Source organism: Aulostomus chinensis, chromosome 16, assembly GCF_037954235.1.
Source record: "Aulostomus chinensis isolate RoL2024-O1b breed Wild chromosome 16, RoL_Achi_v1.0, whole genome shotgun sequence".
NCBI classification, from domain to species: domain Eukaryota; kingdom Metazoa; phylum Chordata; class Actinopteri; order Syngnathiformes; family Aulostomidae; genus Aulostomus; species Aulostomus chinensis.
The window spans coordinates 9,107,347-9,125,402 of record NC_141335.1 but is presented as its reverse complement, the minus strand read 5'-3'; the positions used below and the strand labels follow the sequence as shown (position 1 = coordinate 9,125,402).

General features: G+C 38.9%; 1 protein-coding gene and 1 long non-coding RNA gene across 3 annotated transcripts in view; one reads left to right on the top strand and one right to left on the bottom strand.

Moving 5' to 3' along the window:
* Positions 1 to 18,056, top strand: part of insyn2ab (inhibitory synaptic factor 2Ab) — a 75,884-nt gene that overhangs the window by 8,700 nt on the left and 49,128 nt on the right. Inside the window, exon 2 of one of the 2 annotated variants that reach the window (XM_086181094.1) lies at positions 3,371 to 3,482. The exons of the other annotated variant lie outside the window; for it this stretch is intronic. The gene's annotated coding sequence lies outside the window, so the exon portion shown is untranslated. The remainder of the gene's footprint in view (positions 1 to 3,370; positions 3,483 to 18,056) is intronic. 2 annotated transcript variants of the gene reach the window in all.
* Positions 8,294 to 11,832, bottom strand: LOC147247394 (uncharacterized). The gene is made up of 5 exons (XR_015109556.1): positions 11,784 to 11,832; positions 10,536 to 10,656; positions 9,077 to 9,205; positions 8,853 to 8,990; positions 8,294 to 8,374 (listed from the first exon to the last, which is right to left on the bottom strand). It is a non-coding gene; the product is annotated as an uncharacterized LOC147247394 (long non-coding RNA).

The following is an 18,056-nucleotide window of genomic DNA, read 5'->3' as shown; positions in this document are numbered from 1 at the left end:
CTAAAACTGGAGTTTTATTCATCTGTTATTCTGATTTTTGCTGATCCCGTCTATGACCATATTCAGGTTAAGGTTGTCAGAAAATCCTCTTTACATGGCATCTTATTCAGAGTTTTGTCTTAATTTGGTTAATATAATACGCTAAATGTCGCCATTGAGGACGCAAACTTAACTTTGAGTTTCATGGTCACAATTGATCATTTCCGCTGACAAGATATTCTCCCGTGGGCAATACAGGTTAAGAACTAGCATTTAATTGAAGTTGCTATGGATAGTCATTGCTAAATTTGTACTTGTGCGTTTGTCCAGCAGTGCCCCCTTGTGGTGTCAAATTTGGTAGACAATTTCTATGTCCCCTAATGACTGTAAGCACTTGACTCTGGCTAACCTTGACAGATGAACTGTTACACAGTTACGCGACAAACTCTCCTTTGACATCTTTGGTTCAGTATAAACTGTCACTGGTAGGTACAACCCTCAGATGTTCATTATAGTTTCAGTTTCTGAAAAATAATTTATGACATTTCTTTTATAACAACATGACCTCCGAGACCTGCTGGCCATTGTATCATGTCTAGCACCAGCTTAACTGCTGGTTCCACTGACTATCAAGTTCATGTGAAAACCCACCACTCTACTCTTGGTGTAAGTGTCATTTTGACAGACAAAGTGAGGAGAACCATAAATAAGAGGCTTAAATGCACCATGAACCTTCCATTATGAAGTCTCAAACTCTATGAATGATTGTAAAAATGGAAGAATCCATTACACATGGTTCTCTCTTTCCATTACAATAACGAAGAGTGATGAGAACACCTCGACAGGAAAGTTATTGACAATTGCTTCAATAATATTTGTATTTCTTTTCGCTGAAACTCAATCTCATAAAAATCTAACATTTTCTCCATGTCCCCAAACAATATTTCACTCTCATGCAGTTTTAACTCATTTATCAAAGGTTTTGCAGGTGGTATTTCCTGCTTTAGCTGCTGTAATGTGTTAACACAATTGACTTGATAAAGTTTAATATTGCTGCCTGCTGGTTGCATCTTTGTTCGACAGCAGCGTGTAAAAACAAAGGGAATTAAATAGGAGGTACTAACAGACACTGCAAAAACAAATTAGCATCCAGTCGCTAGGTCTTTCAATTCAATCTGTTTTCGAACCGGGTTTTCATCGAGCAGCGAGGGCTATTTTGAATCAGTGGACGGTAATGCACCAACATGCTCACTGGTGGCATTTTCATGTGTGAGTTTCCCACCAATATAAGGTGTTTCCCATTTTCGAACATAATTTAAGCATGGAGTCACGGGTGGGCTCTGAAACCATGTAAAGAGGGCATGCAATACTCACAGGGTGATACTAACTGGGCTGCTGTATAAAGAGTTGTGGGGGGGTAGGTTTGGGGCTGTTTGTTAGTATGCCAAAATTACTCATCGTTAACAAACATTAAACCTGGAATAAAACATAACTTACAAAATATGCAAGCAGAAATCCTGCATACACACACACACACACACACACACACACACACCTAAAAAACCCCAAATTGGAATGGATTATGATGCTCCCCGTCATTTCACTAGTGTGCTCTGAAGCCATTTTTCACTCTAAAGTGGGTCGACTGAGCTATTAATATAAGGGCACGTCTCGGGTGATGGAGGAAAATCCCACTGTATTTTGATTTACAGTGAAATTGGAAAGTTCTAAATGGATTATTCTCATATAGCAAGGTATTGAGTCTTCAAATTAACATTTCAACCTGAGCTCAACTGGCGGGGTTTTCCACTGGCTTAGTTTGCATTCACTGTGTCAAAGTAATAAATCCCTCTTAAGATCTTATTCAAATATGTTGTTTACATGGACATTTAGTTTAGCCTCCAAAAAAATCCTTTTATCCCCAAACACTGTTGAACAATCACAATAGCACTTGTAGCTTTGTTTTTGTTTTTGATCCCTTCTGTATTGCTAGATAGATATTTTCTTGTTCTATCATTTTGATTTCACTACTTTTAAATACTTGACAGTATTAAAGAAACAAACCTTTTTTTTTTCGGGAAATGTTCTCATTTGTAATCCTTCCCAGAGCCAGACAAGGATGTAGTTACCCTTGTCTCCTTTGTATGTGCATAAGGAAGCTGAGACCCACAGCTAATGGCTAGTTTGCTGAGCGCAATGAATGGTAGTCAATGGGAAGTGTTAGCATACCTCTGTCAAAAGTCCTCAAAACAACAAGCTTCAGGGTCTCGATTTATCGGGAAGTAATCCTCCCCATCTTCTCTGAAAAAGTCAGCCATGATAAGAAGTAACATGTATTTATAGTTGTCAACATATTCTATTGACAGAAGTTCCATGGGTTTTTAGGTAATCAGACTTTGTACCTAATTATAGAGTTACAATACTTTGCAATTTGACATTGTTTCTCAGCTAAAGTTGCACAAAACCCAAATTGTATTCATGCAGGCAGGGACTGTTTTGAAGAAGTGTGTTTGATGACGGTTTCTGCTCACACTTCCCTCACACTGCCATTCATTGTGCTAAGCTAACTAACAGTCAGCTGGCCTCTATGGGTCTCAGCTTCCTCTTCCATCTTCTTGTCTGGCTCTGGAGAGGATGCTGAACAAGCATATTTCCACAAAGTTGCTGTTTTCCTCCAACAGCAACTACCCTACAAATGACCTACAAATACCCTTAAAATCTTAATGGAACTCCACGTAACGTCAGCTTGAACATGAGCTGCTGCTGTGTTATTGTCAAGTTGGGAAGCATTATAGAGTCAGTCATGCTGTATGCTGACATTCCCTGTTTGTAGTCTTACTGCATAGCCCCAAGAGTTTGCTCTGGTTTTAAACTACAACAAAAACAACAGCAGTCTGTGTTCAGAGATTGTCCTTCCAGGGAAAAACATAAGAATCTGTCATTTCAGCATGTGCAGTAAAATGACATGTTTATGTTCGAGTGACAACGACCTTTTAGTGGCAGAAGTAATCATTACGCAAGCAAGGGAAGAGACCGCTGTTTGTTTACCATTTTTAAAGGACAGTTGAATTGACATTAATTTATTTAAACATATTCAGACTTGATTATTACTGGACCCATGACATCAAATGTCCCTCTAACCTTAAAAAGTACCTGTTACCCTCCAAAAGAGGAGGAAGGCAAAGGAGGACAACTTATTTCATCATCCCTCTTACTTCTATAAGCAGCAGCATATAAATCAAATCATAAAAAAGCTTGTAAAATCTATTTCAATCTCAACTTATAACGCTTCAAACTATGGAAATGTCCAAGGAGTGAGTATTTATGCGAGGCAGTGTTGCCAAATCAATCAGTATCTTGACTTGTGTGTGGGTTTATTGCTCGTCTCCAGCTCTGACAATGAACCTACCAAGATGTATCCCCCTGCCACCCTGCCACCCTGCCACAGCATCGCAAGGACACTCTTTGGTGGGACACACACAGAATTAATGAATTTTGTACCGGTAAGTTTGCTAACTCAGACACTTGATGGCTCATTAGATTTGATGAAATGTAATTTTTTTTCCCCCAAAAAATGTGCATTACTTCCTGGCCAGTGTCCATGGGAGAAATAGTTCCAACAATTCCCTCAATAAACATTATTGCGACAGCCCATAAATAGATGGGAAACTGAATTTACTGCTTAATTCTACCTCCAGTAATGTATTTATCTGGGGCTATGGATTTGTTTTGGAGATTGATTTTAACCTTGTAAAAAAAAAAAAAAAAAAAAAATGGGATGTCCCCCCCCCCCCCAATTCAATATCAACATAAAAAGAGAAGAAGTTCTGACTAGATAATCACCAATTCATAATTAATGTGAATAAACAAAATCTGCATATCAATGACATCCAAATGACTTTCACGTTAATCTACTCATTTGGTGAAGCCGTTAAAAGCTTGTCGGGTGTTTATCAAATGCAGAAACTCCCCAAATGGCTCCTCTGCAATAATGATATGAGGTTTTTGTATAATGATGTGATGCAAATATGGATCAGTTAAATAGAATACAGGCTGCATTTGCAAGACCGGTTCAGTATCCTTGGACAACAGTTGTGGAACCGATTATGTAACTCATTTGAACTGGGATGAGTTCTTAGTGTGTCTCAACAAGCCATTACTGTAAAATTACTGTATTGCATCACTGCTTGAAAAATGTAAAACATTTCTAAATTGTTTCATTTTGGAAATCTGTGTTTGGATAGGGAAAAAAAATCATAATAACGGACGGAACAGGAAATTTATTCCAGTTCCACACTCCGAAAATGCCAAGATAATTTCAAAACAGGTGGCATCTGAATATAAATGTAATACTTCACTCCTTTAATATTTCCCTGCACCATAAGCTGTATTTTTAAAATGAATCAAATGGCCTCCTATCTAGAGGAGAGAGGACTCAGCAGCCCTGTGTTTCCTAGTGATAAGGTGGCCTTAAATAAAAAAAGGATAAATAAACACATTAACTTTGTAAAAATTAGACACCAAAAGACTGACTTTTGGCTGGATTGGCTAAATGTGGTATAATGCTCAGCCAGCACATTAAAAGATTACGTGTGATGATATTCAGCAGAGGCTTGCCTGTTCCTGTTTTTTTTAATAAGGGCTGACTATTAGCTGCAGAGATCTGTAGCGCTTTGTATTTCCACAGGGACTGTGCTGTGTATCGACCCCATACAGCAGCTCTTAATACAGCCATGACTGTGTCTCACTTTCTTTTTTCTCCCACGAACCACCAAACACCCCATGCATGGTTGCATCCAAGCATACAGTGCTGCAGATAGGATTTAAATGTCTTTATTGTGCATTAGCACAACAGCGGTGAGGTTATTATTGCTTATATTTTATTTATATATGGTAAAATATACATTTTTAGTAGAATTTTAAACAGATTTGCTTTAATTAAAAAAATGAACCCAAATCTTTTCATCTAATACTTAGAGAAAAAAAAGAAAATCCACAATTGGCCCGGGCATTATTTGCTTGGGGGTGGGTCACGCCTTTATTGTGGATTCTATATCAGCAGTCGAGCACAAAGCAGTCCTACTTTCAAATCCAGAACAAAGTGCAGATAGGTTTGTCTTTTTAATTTAGATCAAGTTAGTTTGCCAGACTCTTTGCTGTTAATGACATTTTGAGCATTTTTTTTTTCTCTCTCGTGAAGTCATTAGTGATTTAACTGATCATGCAGAGCGGTGGAAGCAGTCAATTTATGCACCCTGAGTTTGCAGTGAGTGGGTTGTGTGGTCCCCACTGAAATCCATTTGTTGACTCTGCTTGTCAGATGTTAATTTCAACCCACTTGTAAATCTATATGGACAACAATCGGTTTACTTGATCGTTTTATTACAACCAAAACCTCAACTCACCTCTGAGACCGACTCCTTCCTTTGTTGGTGAATATATATTGTGTAGTTATGTCGTGATTTGTTCTCATGACAGCATGTATACTGAAAGTGTAAATTACTGTATGCATTGGATGTGATCTATATTCAGTTTTTTTGTATTCTTGTGGTTCCTTCTTTCTTATTTTAACTATTAACCTAAGCGAAACGTGTTGAGGTCATCCGGTCAATCCAGTTGACTGTGTACGATTAATCCTGGGATATCGTGCTCTTTGAGGTGACAGTGACCTTGACCTTTCACCTTCCGCCACCTAAACCTTTTCAAGTCATCGTTGAGTTCCAGTGGATGTTTGTGGCAAATGTTCCCTCAAGGTGCTCCAGAGATACTGCATTAACACAGGCGGGATTGACCGGCAGACGCCTGGAACCTGACAACATTAGTCCTCTACAGCTCTCACCGGCAGGAGGCATAAGAAAACAGCCTTTGGAGAGGAAGTTAAAAGAATTTGATCAGGGAAATTTGGACATGACAATTAAACGCTTTGACTTGACTTGAACAGCAGCAGTATGACATCATCTGTGCGGAAACATTAAAGAATTCTTTCTCAGTTTAATTTCCGCATCCATATTTGCCAGACGTCTTCAGATAAAAGGAAACCCACCATCAAACAACCCCTAATCTTCAACTGATAGTTGGCCTTGTGCCACAGGATTTCAAAGGAAAGTTTTCTTTCAGACTACTTAATGAGAGCTACTTTGCTCTGCTATAAGAAAATTAAAGGAAGCGCACCTTTGCACCTTTTCCCAAGCTTCCCTACATCATTACAACCTTGTCAGTTTTCTAAGCATGGTATTTTTAAAGAAAAGTCAGAGTTAAAAATAAGTCTCACCTTTTGGCCCGCCCAAAGTTTTTATGTTTATCCATAGCAGCCAACTCTCCTGGGCTTTGGACCATGAAGCAAAAAAAGTCTCTCAAGCAAGCAGATATGACTCAAGTGAGGTCTGGCAACACTTTTTCCTTCAGTTTTTTCCTCCACACTTCGCTGCATCTGCATCCAAACATTGCAGCTGTTCATGATTACAGAATGGGCCATTTGCCCTGTTAGTGCTAATCCCTTCCTGTCACACCACTGACTTGATTATGTTTATACTTCGCTAAATTAACTTTAACATAATACACACTATCCTGCTCAATAGATACAAGAAGCCCATTGCACTTGAAGGCAAGTTTAAAGGCACAGTATGCAATTTCTTCCTCTGGAGCTGTTAAAAGTTGCAAGACTTTGTGAAGTGCTTCATACACAACTATCGTGCTGTAATAATAATAATAATAATAATAATAACGATGTTAATAATACTGTTAGGCTAACGTCAATCAAAACAATTTACAACATCAACCTTTCCAGGAACTTTAAAGCATTACTAACTTGAGGAACCAGCTGGCTAGAGGCCCATGCAGACCTGAGGACAACTGTTTAAAGATGTCAAACACTTTTCATATATGTCAGACTGAAGACTCACAGCGGTGGTATTTGATGTCAAAATGCATAGCTGCTATGCAAAATGGGGACAAGTTAGCGAGGATGGGAGGATAGAAGGCTAACTTTAGCTTCTACCAGCTAACTATATAAAGTCATTGCATCTCATTTCCCCATGTTTGCTCTGCTAACCATTTCAGCAACACACCATTAAGCTGCAGTAAAATCCTTATAACATCCCTGGATGAACAACCCAGTGCTGTGTAAACCTTAGCTGCTGTGGAAAAGGTCTTTGTGTGTGTGTGTGTGTGTGTGTGTGTGTGTGTGTGCGTGTGTGTGTGCATGAGAGAGAGAGACAGACTGAGGCATGATCAATGACAAAATTACAAGAATTTATATTTGACTCATAATTGGCCTGTTATACAAAACTGTGGGCAAATAAAGTGACAAAAAAGATTCAGATCAAAAATCTGGAAGGGCAGGGACCCCCCCCCCCCCCCAAGCTCAAGTGGGTCTTCCTGACAGTCGATGAATCACACGCATGATCATTGCCTGCGTGAACATGATGGGTAAAGCTCATAAATTTTCGCAAATATTTAGACAGACTCTTCACTAATTTTAGCAAGTATATTCAGTTTGACCAACTGCGTGAGTCTGATTTTGCAAATTAATTTTACATTAGGGTCATAAACAACTGTGCCATTTATGGAATATTTGTATTTTTAATGTCAAAATTAAATGGATACAAAAATTTGAAAACTAGCAATTATTTGGCATTTTCAGGGTAGTGAATTGAGAGTTTTATTGTCCCAGTTTCCCTCGGCTGTACAGAGCATTTTGGTTTCACTGCCTGCAACATCAGTGTTTTACTCACACTGCTTCATTAGTGTCATCCAGACTCAGGCAGATGTTTCCAGCAGAAAAGCTGACTCTTGTGTTCTTTATCAGGCAGCTGTCCAACAGTGTGAACCCTCCGCCTGGCCTCTGCTTAAATCAACTCCAAGCCTCTCATTAGGAGACATTTGATTATAGTGAAATAGGAAGAGAGCCTCGCTTCTTCCACTTCATTCATAATAGAATAGGAAAATTCAGTGTGTCAAAGAGAAAGAGACACATCTTTAATGATTATACTGATGAGACACTTGTGTTGACATTTCCTTGGCTAAAGATGTTTGCTGGTTAGAGCAACATTGCTTTGCTAAGCTGCGCTCGTCTTTCCAAACAGGGACACATTTGTTAAAACCTATCGGATCTGTTTGCTGGGAAAACCCTTGAAGTCGCAGCAGGTGATTTTTGAATTGTAATACAGACGCTGGTGTTGTCAAATACTGTGACGTATTACTGGCTTTTGTGTCACAATGATTGTTTACTAGCTTACTGATTTAATTAAAATGCTCCCATCGCTCTATTGGTGTGTCTAGGAGAAGAGAAATGAGAAGTAACAAAGAACATTAAGTCGTGATAAAATCTTTTTAATAATTGGTTAAAGCATAAGAAATGTTGGCCATAAAAGATGTTCTGTATGAAGACTGTCCTCTAGAAACACAAAAAAGAAACTAGCAAATAAATTACAGTTTGAATCACAGGGAACAAAAAAATACAGGTAGTTCTGAACTGAAGGGTCATATTAAGGCCCACTGATATGGTACTGTCAGTCGATTATGTAAAAATGTCCCACTGAACCATTTAATATGTACATATTGGCCTATCATGGTTAACGATTATTTGAACTCTAAATGCAAATCACCACAATCACTTTTCTGTCCTTGCTAAAATTGTCACAATAACTTTGTTATATGTATGTGCTTTTGACGTTAGGCAAAAAACGGTCGCGCTGCACCTCTCCTCCTCCCCCTTCATAAGGGGAGGGTTGGAGGTTGGCTCTCCCAGAAAGATCCTGGAAGCTGACCATAACGCACATTTCTTAAGTCCACTCTGCCGTGATTATGACCCTCTCAGAACTCCGTATATCCCAGCCTGGAACTTAACTAACTGACTTTTCGGGTGTCCTTACCCATTAAATCTTTCACTGTATTTGTCGTCTTTCGTGATTTATGTCACTCTGTTCTCTGTGCAGCCAAGAGCCTCCATCCAAACTGGAGTTTGAAACAACCTGGTAGAGCCAACTTGGTCCCAGCAGCAACCTTTTTTTCTCCAGGAGAAAGCAACAGAACACGTCAGGACCAGCTGAGAGTTTAATACATTTCTCAGAACCTTCAACACAGCAGTGATTCTTACTCTTGATTGGCTTCCAAATGAACTCCATGTGTGAAAACACCCCTTGAGATCTACAACAATATCGGTTCTTCCTTGGCCAGTTCTACTCCTCCCCACAGGTTTTATGGAATTATACACAAACTCGTGAAACTGTGTACAAATATGACAGAAAAGGAAATGCAGTGTACATTTGTCTTGAAATGCTGCGCTAACAAGACACCACTGGAGTTTATATTTAGAAGCGAAGCTGATGATGGAGAAGGCATTTTCTTTTGGACATTTCAAAAACACAGATTATCACAACTGTGGAGTTGTGTTGTGTGAAATTGCCAGGCGGTGTAGTGTGAACAATTCAGCAACTGAAAAAAAAAAAAAAAAAAATCGCAAGACATTCGGCCTTCTTTTTTTATTCCATTTGGAAAATAAAATATCTTGTAGCTCTGGATGATAAGGTGTGAAAGCTCTCAGAGACCTCAGGGGGCAGTGACACGCAACAAAATCGGTTTTAAGACCGTAACGTCTCACTTGTCAGCAGTTACTATTTTTTTTGGCCATTGCAAGGAAAAAAGCACAGCGGAAAGTAATTTGCAAAAACATTTAAAAAAAAAATCATCTCCAAACTATCTTTTTGAAATGTCTTAAATCACCCAAAACATCCTTGGCTACTGTGAGTAGCTTTTTTTTGTTTGTTTGTTTTTTTGCTCCTTCTGCATCTGCGTCATCTTTTCCAAATATCAGGAAACATGAGCTTGATGAAATCGAACAAACCAAAAGTGAAAAAGTAAGACAGTTCCTCTCATAACATTGATATCAATCCACGGGGCGGGGTTGAAAAGGTAAAAACAAATCTCAGCAGAATCTCCAAATGTCTCACTGTCTTGTTTCTCCTTTTGTCCCTGCACTTTGAGCGTTCAATTTACTGCCTGTCTGCATTTGACGAAAAGCCAGCCTTGAATTGCAAAGATAAAGGGATCGCTGTGATCTTCTATTGGTATGCCAGCAAAGTGTGTAAAACATTGGTACTTCTGATGTGAAATACTCTCAGCTGCCATGATTTTGAAGACTGTACACACATCTCCATGTCCCAGGGAACGTCGGCGTTTCAGACTAAACGGATAGTGTTCCTTCACTCACTTTTTTTTTTGTTTTTTTCCTGGTGACAATATTTCTGCTATCTGGGCTTCAAGGATGGTTGGATGGATGTTTATATGTATAGTAATATATGGTAAAACCTTACCGAAAGCTGTTCAATTTGGCAAGAAACTAGATTAAAAAAACAAGCACATAATATGCTATCAATCTTTTTATCCGTGTATCTACAGAATAAAATAAGAGTGCATGCTCTGTAAAGGAACCGCAGATTCGTGTGGTGAAACCTAACAGGGTTTTCACAGTACACATTACTTCAAGAAGTTTAAAGGACAGTGCTGATACACTGAAGTGGGGTCGTATGAGGTAGTCATTATAGTAAGGGTCTTACTTTCAGTAGATGTGGGTCAGCGCGTCTCCCATGCAGAAGTCAGGAGCAGCAGCAGCTCTGTAACTCGTCACGGCACAGCTGGGGATGGAGAGCGTTCCCATGGCGACCTCAGCCAAACCCACTGTTTAAAAAAAAAATTGTTTTTTTTTTTTTGTGATATTAAATTGGTCTGCTCCCAAAACTTAACTGACTCTTCATTAGCCCATGAGACACCCTTTCACCATCTTTGGTGAACAGCTTTTGTGCAGTCGTGCAGACATACATACAAACAGCACGGGAAACATAACCACCTTTGCCGAGTTGATAACGGGCACTTGAAGAAAGGACAGTCAAAACACTCATGCATGTACGAGAGGTATTTGTATCTTCACCGTTGGATAGTCCTTTCTGTTGCCTCTACATTTTTCGCCCTTAGATTTTCCTTGGATTCCAAACCACCCTGCTGATTAAGTTTTTCTTGCAGTATCCTGTTGTGGAAACTAAGCCATTAGGCTGCTGTAATGTTTTGTTTTTTAAGTAGATGCTTAGGTCCTGTGCTGTTAGAACTCCAGTCCCTCTCATAGAGCTATTGTTCAAATCACTAGATACATTCATCCTTTTCACTGGTTTTTAGTGGTGTAATATTTTCTCCTACTTCATTCCATTCCAAGGTTTGGGGGACTTGTTTGGACAGAAAATGATGGTGCTGGTTGTTGCTGGTTGACTGATACAATTCTTTGTAAATTAAAAAGCTTTAAGTATATTAAAACTTTTGTGTGGAATATTACATCATAGGCTTTTATGTGGCCTACTGTTGGTGTTTCAGTTATGAAGGGATGGATAAATTGTTTAAGGTGTCTCTCAAAATGACTTATTTCACTGTTGTAATTTAATCCATTTGGTGTGATAACTTTTGGAAAGTCTAGAAGAGACGCATGATCATTTATCCACAGTCAAGTTAGCAGAGGTCTAATTGGAAGTAGCCATTTGGCTAACATAAGCTTTTGTATGCAAGCTTCATCCACGTACACGATGCATCCTCCTGGCAGCACAAGAGCGTGTCATGAAAAGACATTTATCAGAGCTGAATGAACATTACGGAACTCGTTTAGCCATGGTTGGAATATAAAGACATTCGAATGGAAATGTAATGCACAATAGCTTTCACGTGCTAAGTATGAAGTCAGATCTGTTGCAAATGCAGACACAATTGTTTCACTCAAAGCACACGGATAACAACATAAAATGCGAAGCTCAGCTTCACCCCACCCTGCTCGCTCGTAGGCTGTGTGCGCCTGTCTGCAGCAGGCCAAGAAAGGGGGGGGGGGGTCCATTTATCAGGCTGCTATTTATCAGGCTGCTAATCAGCCTGATAACCTGCAGCTGTGCCTGCTGCCTGGCTGAGCCACCCTTCAGTCTTTACTTTTCACCCACAGCCAGTGTAAAACATAGCCCTCTGATAGTATCATATTACTCACTCTCCAGATTACAAAATAAATCCTTGACCAGCTCAGACTTTCATTATACTTCCCAACTGTGAAAGACAGATTTATGTTGGATTTTTTGCAGATTATGGTCAGAGAAAAGATAAAAGAATTCAGATACCTGCCATTAACCACTTCAAATTCAAAATAAAGACCATACACGACGGATGTAACGCAACATTTTGATGGGGAAACAAAAAGGCTCAAATATCTGCAGACAGAGTAGCACACCTGGTCTGATGCCAAATAAATATTCGGAGCTCCGTTTCATGAGGAAGCATCATTCCACTGGAGTAAATGATGGAAAAATTAGTGACAACTACGTAATTATTTCAGACATGCTCTCCAGGAAGAACGATTGTGTTGCACACATTGTTGAGACGGCAAGACAGAGACGAAAAGATTAATAAGCTGAACACCCATTTTCCTTTTACTTTCTCAAAGTTTCCGCTTGTCTTTCTGTTGAGTGACATCAACCACAAATGAAACATTATATTTATCATGCCAAACAATCCACCCTCGTTTTTTCATCATTTTTCACGAAGATAACAGTGGCCCTGAAGGTCAGAACCACAACAACATTTCACATAAAACAGGGACATTTCACAAAGCAAAAAGACATTTCAGATTAGTAACACTTTATAAGCTGCTGTGATTGGTTACTTCACTGCCAGTCAAGAAATTACATGTTATGATTGGTAAGCTACACAAAAGAACAACCTATCACAGCAGCTTACATTTTAGGGCATCCATTGAATAAACTATGATTTGACACGGGTTCTGTCGAATCAGAAACAAGACGGGTGTCTCTACTTTTTCCGTAATCAGAAATGTTAAACTGTTTTGTAAAATATTGTTGGGTTGAGAAATGTTTGCATTTTCTTAAATGTCATTTTATTTGTGATATGTCGTGTTTGGTGAAATATGTTAGTGCTTCCTCAAATGTTTTTGTGCTTCGTGAAATGTCGTGTTTTACGAAATTCTGTGTTTTGTGAAATGTTAGTGTTCTGCGAAATGTTTTTGTGTTTTCAGAAATGTTAATGTTGTGAAATGTCATTGTGTTTTGGACCTTCAGCGCCACCGTAGAAGATGGATCACTGTTTAACTATACTGCCGTGTATTCGAAATAACTAAATTCAATTTGTCAAGGCTGTTCGTGGTACTCAATATATATCAAGCAATGAAAAGAATTAAATTCAATGCATGAATACCAAACTAGAATGCACTTAGAGAGCCACCAGGGTAATATAGAGACATTGGCACTGCATACTGGGACTTGAGTCACAGCAGACATTTGTACTCGTTATATAGGAGTAGCACCGGTATAACTGATACCATTCAAGTTTGCTCCGTTCCACAGGAGCGTCCCATTATGCCATGACAGTGTGACAGCAAGTTACCATGCACAGTACCTGTCTAAATGCCTGCCTTGAAAACTAAGTCAGGTTATAAGACTGAACGAACCAATTAGGGCAATAAAGGCGTTCTCGCTTGATTAGAGCCCTTCCTTCACTGTGGCTGTGTGGGTGCGTATGCACCGAGCTTAATTGACATCTTTCCCACTCTTGTTGGTCTGTAAAGGTGTCTATTAACCTCGGCTCCCACCCACACAGCCGAGAAGGTCTAATCACATAGATGTGAAAACACCCGTGGGTGTGTATCATGACTGTCTAAAATGCCACAGATTATGACAGCGTCTTTCCTCTGTAACAGGATGATATAGGCTGGAATGGCTGCAGCGACTTCATTAGGTGGAGGGACGTTAGCTGGCTTTGCATGCACACTTCTCATTACAATTGACGATCGACTGTTTGCATTTGATGCGATCAAAGTCTAGTCCGATGTTTAAATGCACCGACACGTTTAATCAGAGTACTTTGAGTGACAGGTGCACATGTGCTATCAGCTCAAGACGGAGATCTGTCGTCTGCTCAGCGCGGTAAGTGCCGTTACCTTGTCGCTCTATTATTGTGTTATCTCTCTCTCTATCTGTCAGACTTGTTTTCGTTGAAAATAAGTTAATTTAAATTACAGATGACAATCAAAGGTAAAATTATCAGAAATTTTAACCTTATCCAAGGTAACATCAAAAACCGTCAACTCACAATGACATTTGTCCTCAAATTCCACATTCAAACCATGATTAACAAAGTTTGAGAATGATCTAGCCAAGTCACATTGTCCATTATGTTACAACAGAGATTTGAAAGCGTCTGATCCACTCATTATACTTATCATAAAGTTCATTGTTTCTTCATTTTTCATTTGATAACTCTCCTACATAATTTATCGCCGCCATCTTAAATAATTACTTAAGTCAATTATTTCAAGTTTTTCAGAAAACACAAAAAACTGGAGACAAAACATCATAAGGAGTTGATTTAAGGAAAAAAAAAAAAAAAGCCCAAAAATGACTTAGGCAATTCTTTTAAGAAGGTGACAATATGCAGAAAAGATGCAGCCCAGAAACAATTGGCAAAATAATTGACATGGCGCAAAATTGATTTTGATAGGTTATTACCACTTCCCTGTGGTTTGGGCTGTTTTTTTTTTTTTTTTTTTTTTTGTATTATTATTTTGAATCAGGTGTTGATTTTATTCAGTTTGGGCCTTTAAACCAATTATAACAAGAACACTATTCATCCATGTTAATCCACCCACTGATTTCTAAAAATATTCAGATTCAACAGAGTCTCAGAAACATGGCTGTGACACCCCAACTCAGTTCATTCTTCATTCCATTTCAAATATAAAGTGACTTAAAACATGAATAACATGAGCACAGAGTAATAGACTTGAATTTCATTAGTAGCTTAACAAGCCAACCCTGTGCTGTCCACACAGTTCACTTGGTTAGAGTAATTGAAAATCAGACCGAGAGCACTTTTTTTTTTTTTTTGGACACACTGTTTAATTAGTCTCCGTAGTTGTGGGCTAGAAACGAAAGTAATCAGGAGAAGGCAAATGAAGTCACACAAAAATCCTCATTGAGCCATTTATTGTAATTTTATTGTGGCATGATTATAACATGATGTCTGGTTTTGCATGAGATCCCTCTCACTAAACAATGAGCTTTCATTCCCTATTCATAAGCACTGTTTCATCGGCGAATACATTACCTTGTTCTGCTGTTCGTTCCATGTGTAGCCTGTCTGATGCATGTTGATGTTTTCAGATAATCCCCCCCCCCCCCCCCCCGTTTTGCGCACACATGCATCGTTGACCACGTGCAAGCACGCCCCCGAAGATTCATCGAACTTGTTGGTAGCCTTGGAAGTAAACAAAAACAATCATCGATTCTGCGTCAACAGTTTGATGCCAAGACACATATTTGAGTGGCTTAATTCATTCAAGTATACACCATCTGGTGTCCTACATAGAAGAAGAATCCCACCCTATTAGTTACATAGAGCTTAAACTCCTGGATACAGAATTATAATCATTTTCTCAAATATCCAAGGCTCACAAGAAAACCTCCAATATCGTGGCTCATAGCTCATCTGAAGTAATCATATAGAGATGATTGCATGTCAGTGTAATAAATTTCCTCATACATAAAAGAATAACTTATCCCTGTTTTATAAGACATTGGAATAGCCCTTAAAAGTAGCTGTTCCACTTTTAAGATGTATTTTTGATGTCTTTTACAAACTTAAGACACTCAGCTGGGCGGGCGACTTCAACCTTTTCATGCTGTGTGTATGTCAGATTTTCATGTTATAAACTGACGGACACTTATTTTGTGTTTCAGTGCAGCCTGGGTGTGGCCTTAGACACTTAACACCAGATTAATTTTACCTTTGAACTTGGAGGTTGGAACGTCACACCCTCATTGACCTTGTTGCTACTCAGGGTTCATTAGATATCTCAGAGTTTCCGATTCAGAAATCCTACCTCAAGTGCCAAATGCATTCTCCCACCCGTGTGCTTGTTTCATCCATCGAGTATTTTTTATTTATAGGAATCACATGTTCACGTGTGCTAGCAATGCTCATTGCTGGAGACTTCTAGCTGATTTTACAATGTTATTCATAGGCGTGTCACCAATACCATGTTTTGGGCTTTGAAGGATAGGTGTTAATCACCCACTAATAACCAAAGCTTCACCCAAATCAACATTTAATAGAATTCAGATCGCACTAACGAAGCACACATTAGCCGTAGAAAGTGCAACAGCAGTGGCTTTCATTTTACGGGTGGTTAGCCAAACTCTGGATTTGTAATCTGTTAGCTTCATTTGGCAGATCTGGCACTCAGTGTTTTTTGTGGTCATCTCTGCAGATTTGAAAGTTCTTCAAGACGCTTGACTTTCTTAACACTGGCCTGTGTAGTGCTCTGGAAAGCCTGGCTGTGGAGCGGCCTCGTGTCGTTGGCCGGTTCAGCGGATTGTTGGTGACCTCAGATGAGAGCTGCGACTCATGAAACCATGAAGTCAAAGCTCTCCCTAAGAACAATATTGATAATTCATGCTTTACATCATAAATAATAGGTGCGATGTTGCAACGCCACTACTGCCTTATTTGGGAGGATTGATTTAGACCGATGAGAAAAAAAACCCAAATCAAAATACTGCCATTGATACCATTGAATACTGATTTTTGGCATCAATTGCCATGGCAACAAACTAAGCTTCCCAGCCCTTAAGACATCTGGATAAACACATGATGATATTTAGGTGAAGTATCTCAATAGGATTCGGTCAAATTGATTTTGAGTCTCCGTGTGAACGCTTGCAATGGTGATGGTTTAATTGAATATACTTTAAAGTCAGTCTTTCCCCTACTACTGCCTTTTTCTCCCACAGTTCAACATTATATACATAACATTAGACTTTTCTGCATCACAGGATACACATCCAAAAACAATGGAAAATACAGTTAACACTGTTCCGAGGTTGAAGATCATCCTGAATGGTGAGACATCAATTTGTAAAAGCTCTAACATCTCAGATCAGAGTTATGCTAAAAGGTGCTCCAGCTAAACTTTGGTGTAACAGAGTAATAAATTTGGGGGGATGTGTGCTTCAACCTGCATACTAATATTACCTGAGAGTCACAGCTACCAGCAATGATGGCTTTTCTTCACAGAGTTTTATGTTCAAACGACAGGCAGATTGTGGCTTGTAAAATTATAGCAACTCTGATTCCAAATTGATTTTAGTGTCACTCTTTAGTCTCAAGGTGAGCATTTGGTTGGGATGGAGGAGATTGGACAAACATAAATACAGAGTTCAGTAAACAACTTTGTTAAAAACAAGCTGAGAACATTGGTTTGTTTGGCGGAGTGAATTATGTGGTGTAATTTACTTCAGAACATCTTTGTGGACCTTCATTCCAGCACATAACAATAACAGAGATCTAATGATTGAATGGTAGCTCAAACATCATGGCTTAAAAATTGACTTTCCCCTGCCAGAAAAAAACAATTAGTAAGATAGTGTATTTTCCAACTGCTGTATACATGACTCACAGGAGTAGTCTTATTAAAACTATGGTCATCAAAAATATGTTTCTAATCTGTGGGCATGATGACTGGGGATGCTGAGCCACAATAGTTTCCAGCCAAATGGACCTGAACACTTTCAGTAAAATACAGAGAGAGAATCCTGTTGCTTAGAAACAATGACAGTGATTGCATGTAGATATTTCCAGTATACATTTGCAAGCCCGAATAAAAAAAACAAAACAAAACAAACAAAAGGATTTTGAGTTTAAAAAAAGGCACTCAGAGAGCTAATATAGCAAGACTAATAGCCCATTCTTCTATTATATGCAAATACACAACCGAGTTTATGTGTGGAGAAGTTTGCAAAAATATTAAGAACCACATGTATTTTAGAAGAACCCCAGCCCTATCTGTACCATAACTGAATTAAGATCACACTTGTACTTTGGCCCACTGGGTCCAAACTTTTCGCAAGAATTTAATGAAATGAAATGAAAAAACTGATGACCGATAAGATGACATAAAAACACAAACCAGTAAAAAAAAAAAACGCCATCTCTTTTGTGGGGATAATTATTAATGGCTGGCATTAGTTCCTCCCTAAACTATGGTC